The sequence below is a fragment of the Mus caroli genome, unplaced genomic scaffold (genome assembly GCF_978045245.1).
Source record: "Mus caroli unplaced genomic scaffold, Mus_caroli_1 scaffold_6, whole genome shotgun sequence".
In the NCBI taxonomy this organism is placed as follows: domain Eukaryota; kingdom Metazoa; phylum Chordata; class Mammalia; order Rodentia; family Muridae; genus Mus; species Mus caroli.
Window position 1 is genome coordinate 112685041 of NW_028227261.1, and position 10710 is coordinate 112695750.

At 47.2% G+C, this 10710-nt stretch overlaps 2 long non-coding RNA genes across 2 annotated transcripts in view; one reads left to right on the forward strand and one right to left on the reverse strand.

The window, feature by feature from the left end:
• The window catches only part of LOC147004374 (uncharacterized), a 158992-nt gene that overhangs the window by 125610 nt on the left and 22672 nt on the right, over positions 1-10710 (reverse strand). The gene's annotated exons all lie outside the window — the stretch shown is intronic.
• Positions 4942-6593, forward strand: LOC147004379 (uncharacterized). Its single transcript, XR_015047252.1, has 3 exons — positions 4942-5306; positions 5700-5803; positions 6479-6593. It is a non-coding gene; the product is annotated as an uncharacterized LOC147004379 (long non-coding RNA).

The window sequence follows — 10710 nt, forward strand, 5'->3', positions numbered from 1 at the left end:
TCCTTCCTTCCTTCTTTTCTTTTCTTTCTTTCTTTCTTTCTTTCTTTCTTTCTTTCTTTCTTTCTTTCTTTCTTTCCTTCCTTCCTTCCTTCCTTCTTTCTTTTCTTTCTTTCTTTCTTTCTTTCTTTCTTTCTTTCTTTCTTTCTTTCTTTCTTTCTTCTCTCTTTCTCTTCCCTTTAAAACAGAGTCTCACAATGTAGGTTGGCCTGGTCTGTAACTCATTATGTAGATCAGGCAGGCTGGCCTCAAACTCACAGAGATCCACTTGTCTCTGCCTCCTGAGTGCTAGGACTAAAGGTGTGTACAGCCACGTTGGAGCTGTGTTTTATTTGTTGTGTGTATGGATCTGTGTGACGTGGGTGTTCTAGAGCTGCAGTCAGTTCTAGGCAGCGTAAGTCACCCTCAGCAGGGGCGGGGAATTGAATCCCCGTCCTCTAGGAGAGCTCTCCATCGCCTCTCTGGTGTTTAGTTTTAGTTGTCAACCTGAGTGGGTCTGGAATTAGGAGATAAATCTCTGGTCACACCTGTGAGGGGTATCTAGAATAAGGTTAGCCTCTGAGAATATCTAGGAAGGTTTTTGTTTTCTTTTAAAATTAACTAGTCTGTGTGTGTGTGTGTGTGTTTGTCTGTGTGTGTGTGTGTGTGTGTGTGTGAGAGAGAGAGAGAGAGAGAGAGAGAGAGAGAGAGAGAGAGAGAGAGTATGCATGCATGCATCTGAGCTTGCATGTGCCATAGCTCAATTATGGAGGTCGGAGGACAACTCTGGGGTGACAGTTCTTGCCTTCCATCTCACTGAGGCAAAGGTTTGTCTTTACCTCCGTTTTTACTATGGGAATGCCGGGTCTACAGATGCATGCAGCTGCACCTGCCTTTTTCTCATGGGTTCTGGGCTTGACCTCAGGCTATCAGGCTTTCAAGACAAATGTTTTCACTCATCAAGCCATTTCTCCAGCCCTGGGGTTTTCCTGGCTACAGTGGGTAGACATCACAGAGCCAGGACTACCCACTTGAAGTGGGTAAGCACATCATAAACACAGGACTACCCACTTGATGTGGGTAGTTCCTTCCAGTAACTGTCCAGCTATAAGAAGGTCAGAGGGACAACATACTTTTGCATTTTGCCTGCTTGCCTTGAGTCTTGCTGGTGAGTTTATCTACTCTGTTGCTGCCACTGCCTTTCCTTGCTGATGTCAGAACCCTGATACTTCTGGCTTCCAACCTTAAGACCAGTGGCTTTCAGGGACTCTGGTAGGCCATCACTGCCAGACTGGCATGCTAAGGTATTCAGCCTTGTGGACAGCAGCTGCCAGGCTCTTAGCTTCTCCAGTGTGAAGATCATCATTGTTGAGTAGCCTGGATGCTACTGTATAAGCCAGGCTAATAAATATCCTTTTGAGTATGTACCTGTTCTATCTGTTTGGCTCCCCTAGAGAACCCTAAAGCAGTAACTTGTCTCTGAGTTTTCTAAAAAAGGAAGATAGCAGGGCTTAGAGCTAGGTATGTAGATGACAGCCATCCTGAATTCTACTCTTTCCCAAACTGGCTGCACTAAGAATACCCTGGAAAGCTTGTTAAAAATAAACGCATCTGCCATTATCCCAGATCAACTTAAATAGACTCTCAGAACAGAGCCAAGTAATCTGTATTTTTACCAGGTTGTCCAGGTAATTCCAAGCATTTGACGGGTGACGCTGAAAGAGCCACCTGGGCCGGTTCTGCTCCCATCCCACACTCCAGATGGGCAAAAAGCTCGTGGGAAGGAACAAAGGTGACCAGAGGAAATGATGTCCCAGTTGCCTCTCTGGAGGAAGGTTACTTTCCAGCCTAGCACAGGAAATAAAGGTGGGGGAGGGGGGATAAAGAGTGAAAAGGGGGCCGTGTGGATTTGACTTCTAAAATATCTAGGTGCTTTTCTCTCACCTAAGATCCTGCCTTGTCTTTATTTGTGGTTTCCCCTCAGGTCCCATCATTGCCCACATTCCTGGATCCTGAAAACTCTTCCTAGCACAGACCAGGAACCTCTCCTGCCGAACGTGAGCCTGTAGAGATAGAACAGCCTCAAAGAGATGATGCATCCTGGGGTTGTGGGGTCAGGGGTCAGGTGGTCTTCCTGCTTGCTTCTGGGCTTAGAGTCCAAATGAAGGCCCTTGTGGGTAACTGAAGGTTTGATGGGGCTGGAAAACGTGGTAGGAAAAGCTAGGGAAGGAAACATCTGTCTTGAAAACAAAGAAGATGAATGGGACCTGCCCCTACCTGCTCTGTGACTAGAGACACTGAGATAGCCTGGGAAGAAGCAAGGCTGGCGGGAAGTTAGATGAGGACCATATTGTTTCTGTTCTCAGGACTTCAGAGACCCACGCCCACCTAGTCTTCTGCCTTTACTGCCAGCTTCATCCTAGTCCACAGTCCCACCTGAACCCTAACACAAACACGGAGGTCTAGGGGATTACATCCTAGAACTGCTTTGGGTCCCTGAGCCAGACCCAGGGCTGGGTCATGTAAACAGTGCAGAAAGGACACAGAGACCAATGGGTGTCCGTCTGAGATTTGAGTGTCTGCTTAAGTATTCCAGTCCTTAGTGTGAAAGTCTTGACTCCTCAGGAAGCCTGGTTACTGTTTGACAGGCCCATGGAGGCTCAGAAGCAGAGGGTTTCTACACTGGTACCTGGGTGTAAGGAGTCCCCACTCCTTACAGAGAGCGTGACTGATGCTAACGCTAACAACGAGACAGACCAAGTCCCTAGAGCGAGCGAGAGAGGAGCCGTGTGCATTGCTACCTCTCTCAGCCTCACTTCCAGCAGGTCCACTACCTGTCTGGGGCTGGTACCTGGGGCCATTCTGGGGTAGACATCTTAGGTGTCGCAAGAGTCTGGAAAGCCCCGTATTGGAATAGCCACATTCTCTTCAGCTCTGTGCCTGCCTGCTCCTGCCTGCTCCTCGGGGCCTCCAGGGCAGCAGATGCTCCCTCTGAGTTTGGCAGACAAGAGCCAAGGGGAGGGTATGGTGGGAATTTCAGCTCAAGGGTTGAGCTAATCCTGGAAGAGGCTCTGGGGTATGCCAGGACCCATGGGTCTGCATATTCCACCAGGGTCAAAAGGCCTGGGTGCTTTGGTGCTCCTGGGTTCCCGGCAGAGCACTGAGTGAGCCATCCCAGGAATAAGGTACCTCATGGACAAAAGCCGATGGTGACTGTGCCAGCGAGAGCCACTGAGTCCCTGAAGCTGTGAAAGTCATATGCCCAGCTTAGAGGTGTATGTTACCCAGTGTGCAACTGTTCAGGGTTGGGTTTGGAATTAGATGGATGCCCAGAATGGTGTTGATCTGGGATCAGATTAGAATAGAAGGTTATGGCCAGCACAGGGAAGGATCCTGCTGTTAGTGTGGGGTTTTGAACTGGGTTGTGATTCTTGCTGTTAAAGGCTGGTATATGTTGGATTGGTCTTTTAAAGACAGAATGGAGTTGGGCACTGAATTTGGGTTTGAGGTTAGGATCAGCCAAGGAGTTTACGTTGTATGTTGGAGGTTGGTTCTGAACTTCTAAGACAATTCAGGGAGGGATATATGGTTATGTGCAATTCTGCTCTGATATGGGGAGAGTCTGCTGGGATGCTTTCTAGGTTCCCTGTGTGAGGCTGTAAGTCTCTCTAGAGCTATCCAAGTAGGGCGGGTGGCCATCTAGGTCCAAGGGAGAAGGAGCACCAAAGCCTTCTGTGACAGGCTCATTTGGCCATTCAAGCACCTTGTTGGCATTTACCACACCACCCTTCTCTTTCTGGGAATGAGACTGGAGTTTGGTTAGGAGTATGGCTGTAAGGCTGGGCTTGTAGTGGGATTGCAGCTAACATTAAAGCTTGCCATAGAGCTATAAAAGGAACCATGCCTGTGCCAGGGCCCCCTTCTGGGGCACGTGGGACTTTGATGGTTCCCTAAGGGTGACCTGGATCAGGCATGTCTGCCTAGTTTGTTCTTCCCTTGTACCTGCTGTGTCAGACTGTAGGGGGTCAGTAGTCTGCAGGCATGGAACCCTGGGTAAACTGAGGCTTTTCATGGTGATATGTGGTAGGTGGGATTCTAAAGAGGGTCGTGAACTCACACCTGACTTTGGTAGATCTTAAAAGAGAGTCTGGCCCTGAGAACAGTTTCTGGCATGCACCTATCTTTGCCATCATTAACTACTGAACATTCTCAAGTATTGGGGTCACTGGTGTTCTGAATTTTTCCCTATAGAACTCAAGAGCAAATCAAAAGCCTTCATATGTGAGGCTAGTGCTCTGCCACTGGGCAAGACCCTCCTTTTGTGGATATTTAAGACATGACCATCAAGTTGTTGAGATCAAAATATACACATGAATCCAAGGCTATCCCATTAAGGACAGGCAATAGGATAGAAGTTACAAGCCAGATTTAAAGGAGGGAGAAGGGCCAGCATGATGGTATGCCATTAATTCCAGTTCTCTGGAGGTAGAGGCAGGTAGATCTCTTTGAGTTAGAGGTTGACCTGCCTACAGAGTTAGTTCCAAGTCAGCTAGGGCTACATAGTGAGACCTGGTCTCAGCAGAAAGGAAGGAGGGATCAGAAGAAGGCTAGAGGCTTACTGGGGGAGAGGTGCTTAAAGGATGGAGTTGGACAGTATTTGGATCCGTGTGACTGGCTACATAGTTTTGTATGTAAGCCCGTCTTTCTGTCTGAATGACTGTCTTGCCTGTGTCTGCTCCAGCATGTCAGATTTGGGGTATTGTCTATGGAGGTGCATTTTCTAGACAAGATTTTTCACGGTCTGGTTCAGTTTTGAGTGGCGTGGTTGACTTTGTCATATGAACCTGTGTGATTGGGTCTCTGTTTCCATGTGAGTTTGCTTCAGCCTCTCCTTTTGACACCCCACGCCCATCCCCCCTGACACACCCCAGCTACCAGCACGATTTACCGCAAATAATGGCTTCCCTTCCCGCTGTCTGGATTCCCACGGGTCAGGCTGCCTGCCCAGGCCCCCGGCCCTCTGGCCTCTGAAGCGGGCCTGACCTTGGAAGTGCTACACTCTGGAAATCCCCCATGCTCCTTGCCTGGGCAGGGGCTGAGAGATGTGTGGAGAGGGAGAAGGCAAGAAGGGCAGCAGTTGGCAGCGCCCACCCTCTGAAAACAAGAAGATCTTTCCCGATTCTTTCCCGGGCTTCCTTTCTCCCCATGCTCTTTTCCTAACCATGTGGTCAGGGCCCTGACTTCAATCTCTAGGTATGAGAAGAGACAGTGTTCTGCATGCCCAGACCTACTAGGCACAGTTCTGTCCTGTGTCCCGGCATCTGTGTGAGGTAAGAACTCTTGTTTACACATGCCTCAACGTTGTCTTCGTTTCTTTCTTCTTCTTGCGGTGGACAAAGGGACCATTTTTGTTCTTTGTCTGTCCAGTTGGAGATTAGGCCCTAGGGGGTTGGCATAGTAGGGACCCGAGCACAGCAGCCACTGAGTAGCAGTGTATTTATTGTAGCCACACACACTGTTTCTCGTAACTCCTCCAAGACCCACCCAAGATCTGTACCCATCCCCACCCCCTCCCAACCTCATGTCTCCTTTAAATCTATTTTATATCCCATTGAGTGCAATTTGTGCAGCTCATGAACTAAGGATTATGGAGGCACCCATTGGAATTTAGTTGACTTACCAAGGACCATACCCTCAAAGAAAACTCACTCTTCCCTTCCTAGGAGCCATCAACTGTCAATAACTCTTGAGCTAGGAGCGGGGCCTCATGTCTTCCAGGCTATTTTGAAATGTTCTTCTTGAGAGCCAAAAGGGAATGTTCTAGAAGGTCAGTGCCGTTTATCATGTCAGGAAGTGCTAGAGTGACCTTTACAGTTCTAATCAAGCACTGATATATTCTTGCCATCTACCACTAAATCTAGGCTGTAAATTCTTTTTGTTTTGTTTTGTTTTGTTTTGTTTTGTTTTGTTTTGTTTTTCAAGATAGGGTTTCCTGGTTGTCCTGGAACTCACTCTGAAGACCAGGCTAGCCTTGAACTCAGAAATCTGCCTGCCTCTGCCTCCCAAGTGCTGGGATTAAAGGCGTGAGCCACTTGAATTTGTGCCTGCATGAGGCTTTTGCTTCTTCAGAGTTTCCCTCCCTTAAGTCTGAGGGATGGGAATGGATGGGGCTGTGCTGGGATTGTGGGAAGGGATGGGGAGGCTCCATCCTCCATTGGCATCCTGCTGAATCATAGTCTCGGCCTCTGTCTTCTTGCTCACTTCTCTGCCGAGAACTCAGGATCCCAAAAGTCTCTGTTGCAGTTCATCTCCCCAGCCCTTTGCTGTGGGAGGTGGGTCCGCAGCATGAGCCCATGATGGATTGTGTCAGGTGGGAGCCTGTGGGGAGCCGTCAGAAGGACCTGCTCCACTCTAAACCAGGATGTGTGCACAGTAACCCACCTTCCTACCTTGGGCCACCATGACATTTGAGTCAATTCCCTTTATTACTCTCTGGCCCCAGGCTCCTCCAGCTGTGGCTCTCTGCCCAGCTCCCACCAGGCAGAGGATGTGCCTGTCACAAGACCTCCTTTCCATTTTGAAGATGCTTCAGGAAAACACCTGGGAGAATGTTGGCTCAGCAGGTGTGGTCTTGTGCTCTTTGCCCTCTGGACCAACTAAGGCCCGGGCTTCCTCCCTTTATGTGCAGGGTCATCTACCACTCAAAGTAGGGACATGCCCATGTTTTTACCATGTGGGCTTTCTTCTGTGGACATGTCATACCAAACAAATGTGTTCTGCTGGAGTTAGTAAGCCTTGTGTCTGCTTCTTTTTGGTTGGATGAGTTGGCTACTGAAGATAAATTTTCTTAAGATCAAGAGCATCCTCTTACCCCTGATACCATATCATCACTAAGCCCAGCATTAGAGTTCTTGGCCTCTCTGTGTCATGTTGGAAGGGTGAAGCAGCAGCTGCAGCAGCACATTCTGAGGGCTCTTTGGTGGCCACTAAGTGTCAATGAGAATATTTTGTGGTCCCCAAAACAAAAAGTCTCTCCCTTAGAGTATGGTCTATGGCCCTGAAGGATGAATGAGAACCTAGGGAGGCCTCACTCCCCTACTCCCTGGGTCTCTCCTCAGACAGCACTGCTCCCTGATCCTCTGCTGTGCACTCGGGTGCTCTTAGGCTCTGGGCACTCAGTACTGGATTCGTTCTTGCGGCTCCTATGTTCCATGAACACCTGCTTCAGATGCACCAACAGCAACTTCAACTTACCTGGGCTCTTATGCTGCCACCAGATGTTTGTGCCTAATAGAAACTTCTACGCTAACTTAGAGAGCCCCTCTCTGCCTTCATTCTTTCCTTAGCTTGACTCTCCTGGGAAGCCATTGTCCCTTCCTAGATTCCTCCCCCTCCCAGCCCCCAGTCATTGTCCACACATTAACTGATGGAGAACTTTCTTCTTTTGACACACCAGGGGCTCCCATTAATTTTGTGTTCTATTTGTGGGAGCAAAGCCTGTTCTTTCTCTTTTCTCTCTTCCCCTCCTGTCACTTCCTGCTATCTCTCTCTCTCTCTCTCTCTCTCTCTCTCTCTCTCTCTCTCTCTCTCTCTCTCTCTCTCTCTCTCTCTCTGCCCCAGCTGCCCTTGAACTCACCATCTTCCTTTCTCAGCCCCCAAATATTGGACTTTTTAGGCATAACCCTCCATACCTGGCTCTACTTTTTTCCTCTTGATACTTTCCCATCATGTCCGTGTGGTTTACTCACCCAAGGCTGTTCTTCTCAAGGCTGTGAATAATCTTTCTGCAGCTAAATCAGATGTCTGCACCGCACACGGCAGACATGCCGTGCATCACTTTCTTCTTGAAAATCATCCTCTTTTCACTTCCAGGATGACAGAGTCTTCTGTTGTTTTTGCTACCACCGGGGCTACCATGTTTCAATGCTTTCTGTGTTTTAGCTTCTCCTCTGGTTTCAGGTTTATACCCCCACCCCACTTCTAGGGACCACATGCAAGGCCTGTCACAGGCAAGCTCTCTACTGCTGCACTGTACCCCAATCCTTCAGTTTCTTAAGGTAAAAGCATCTTAAGTCCCAGTCCTTCTATGTCTCCATTTTCACTCACTCCCCGGATAGCCTTGCCTGGAATCACTGTTCTGTTACTGAGATTACAGCACACAGTCTAGGTGACCTAGCTGAATTTCTACCTGCCTTACCCAGTCTTGTCTTTGAGGAATAAGGTGGGACATGATTGTGTTCCTACTGGAAGGTAACTTCTTGTGAGTATAAAGCTACCAACCATTTAAAGAAGGACTCTGTGTGTGTGTGTGTGTGTGTGTGTGTGTGTATGAGTGTATGTTTGTATATGTGCGTTTATATATGTATGTATATGTGTGTGTCTGTGTCTATGTGTGTGTATATGTGTGTATGTGGGTGTAAGTGGGTGTGTATGTATGTGTGTATATGTGTATGTATGTATGTGTATGTTTGCGAGGGAAAAGGGGGTGGGTGTTGTTTTCTGCTGTTGTTTCTGGTACTCACTGTAAGGCAGGAATGCTTGACTGAGATGATGTAGTAGACCCTCTGATGGTGAGGAGGCTGAGAGATACCTTTGTTGTGAGAATCACCCCAGGTAGGTTGCAGGAAATCTAAGTTGTAAATCTGAGGCTTCAAGGGGAGAAGTGATGACTCTCAAGTACCTTTCTGGAATCTTTCTGACATCAGATGAGGACCTTCCTTTTTTTTTTTTTTTCTGGCATCAGAACCAGGATTTGGTAGCCTATACCTCTTGTTACCGGGTTAATCTACACAGCCTGTCTTAACCTTGGTGTTTTCTTTCATCTAAGTGTTTTTTCCCCGTTCCCCCCCTTTCCTCTCTTGTACTGTGGATGACCGCATCTTGTATTCTAGGGCTCATCAATCCCAGAAACGGGGAGACAGGAGAGCGATGGTTAGTGGGAGAAGGAGAGCTTTGCTTAGTGGGAGACAGGAGAGCGTTGGTTAGTGGGGGACAGGAGAGCGTTGGTTAGTGGGGGACAGGAGAGCGTTGGTTAGTGGGCCTTTGTGAGGTACAAGCCCATGGCTGATACTCAGGGCGGGAGAAATTGTTTTGGGGGAAAACAATTTGTTTGCTTTGTGCACCTGACCTACCAGGCTCTCCCATCCGTGTGATTTCCCTCTGACTCTGGCCTGATAGGACAGGGAGGACCTGCAGGTCACCCAGGCAGGCCCTTTGGTGGATGGGAGAGTACTCTTCCTCCACTTTGAAGAGCTGGATCTGATTAGAATAGGAGTCACACTGAACACAGTTTACATCTGCCTAGACAGATCTCTAAAGTATGGCCACCTGCTGTTTTGGTTAGCCATTTAATAGTTGACAGTAATGGAGAGATGACTCAGAGGTTAAGAGAACTGGCTGCTCTTCCAGAGCACCCCAATTAGGTCCCCAGCACTTACATGGCAGCTCACAACTGTGTGTAACTCCTGTTCCAGGAGATCTGACACCCTCACACCAACGCACATAAAACAAAATGAATATTAAAACAAAAAGAAAAATTCACAGCAAAAGACATTTCCCTTTGAAAGGGCATTGCTTGCTTATAATCTCAAATCAGGGGCAACACCCACTTATAAACTGTAAGACACTCCCACTTGTTGACCTGTTGATTTCCACTGTTTTTTTTAAATTAATTAATTAATTATATGTAAGTACACTGTAGCTGTCTTCAGACACTCCAGAAGAGGGCGTCAGATTTTGTTACAGATGGTTGTGAGCCACCATGTGGTTGCTGGGATTTGAACTCAGGACCTTTGGAAGAGCAGTCGGCACTCAACCACTGAGCCATCTCACCAGCTCCCTTCCACTGGGTTTTTATACAAGACTTTCTAAGTGATGTTTGGATAATCTCAGTGTCTTTGAGTAAATTTCTACCAAGTCACATTGCATTTAGAAATGCAGGTCTAACCACTGAGTGTGGTAGTTTAATGATTTTAATTCCAGTACTGGGGAGGCAGACCCAGGAAAAACTCTGAGTTTGAGGCCAGCCTATCGAGAGAGAGAGAGAGAGAGAGAGAGAGAGAGAGAGAGAGAGAGAGAGAGAGAGGAAAAATGGACAAAATGCTGTGTATAATGAAAGCAATCCAGCCTATGGGCTTTTATGAATGGCTGTGTACACACGTGTTCTGTATGCACGCCTACATTTATTGTATTATAGATCAGTGAGTGTCTGTGTAAGTTAAAACAATTAAATCAGCCCTAAATGGGGCCTGGAGAGATGGCTCAGTGGTTAAGGGCACTGGCTGTACTTCTAGAGGACCTGGGTTCTGTTCCCAGCACCTACACAGCAGCTTACAACTGACTGACTCCAGCTCCAGGGCCTCTGATGCCCAGTGTGGGAACCAGATACTCATATGGTACATATACATATATGTAAGCTACATATACATATATGTAAGCAAACACATATACATATAAACTTTTTTTTTAAGTTAAAAAAAATCAGCCCTAAGTGCTATTTGGTTCATATGATTTTGGTAAATCTTTGACAGTTAATTTAAATTTATTGGTAAGATAAAAATGAAAGATGTTCTGAAAATTAGTATGTCTCCACTTCAGTTGCTAAGCCAATAAAGATATTTGTTTTCTTTACTGAGTCTCAAAAGAATGTTTATTTGTTTAAAATCATCATTTTCTAGCTCTGGCTAAATACACACTTTCTATTTTAGGTTATTATACTATATTTTATATTCCTTA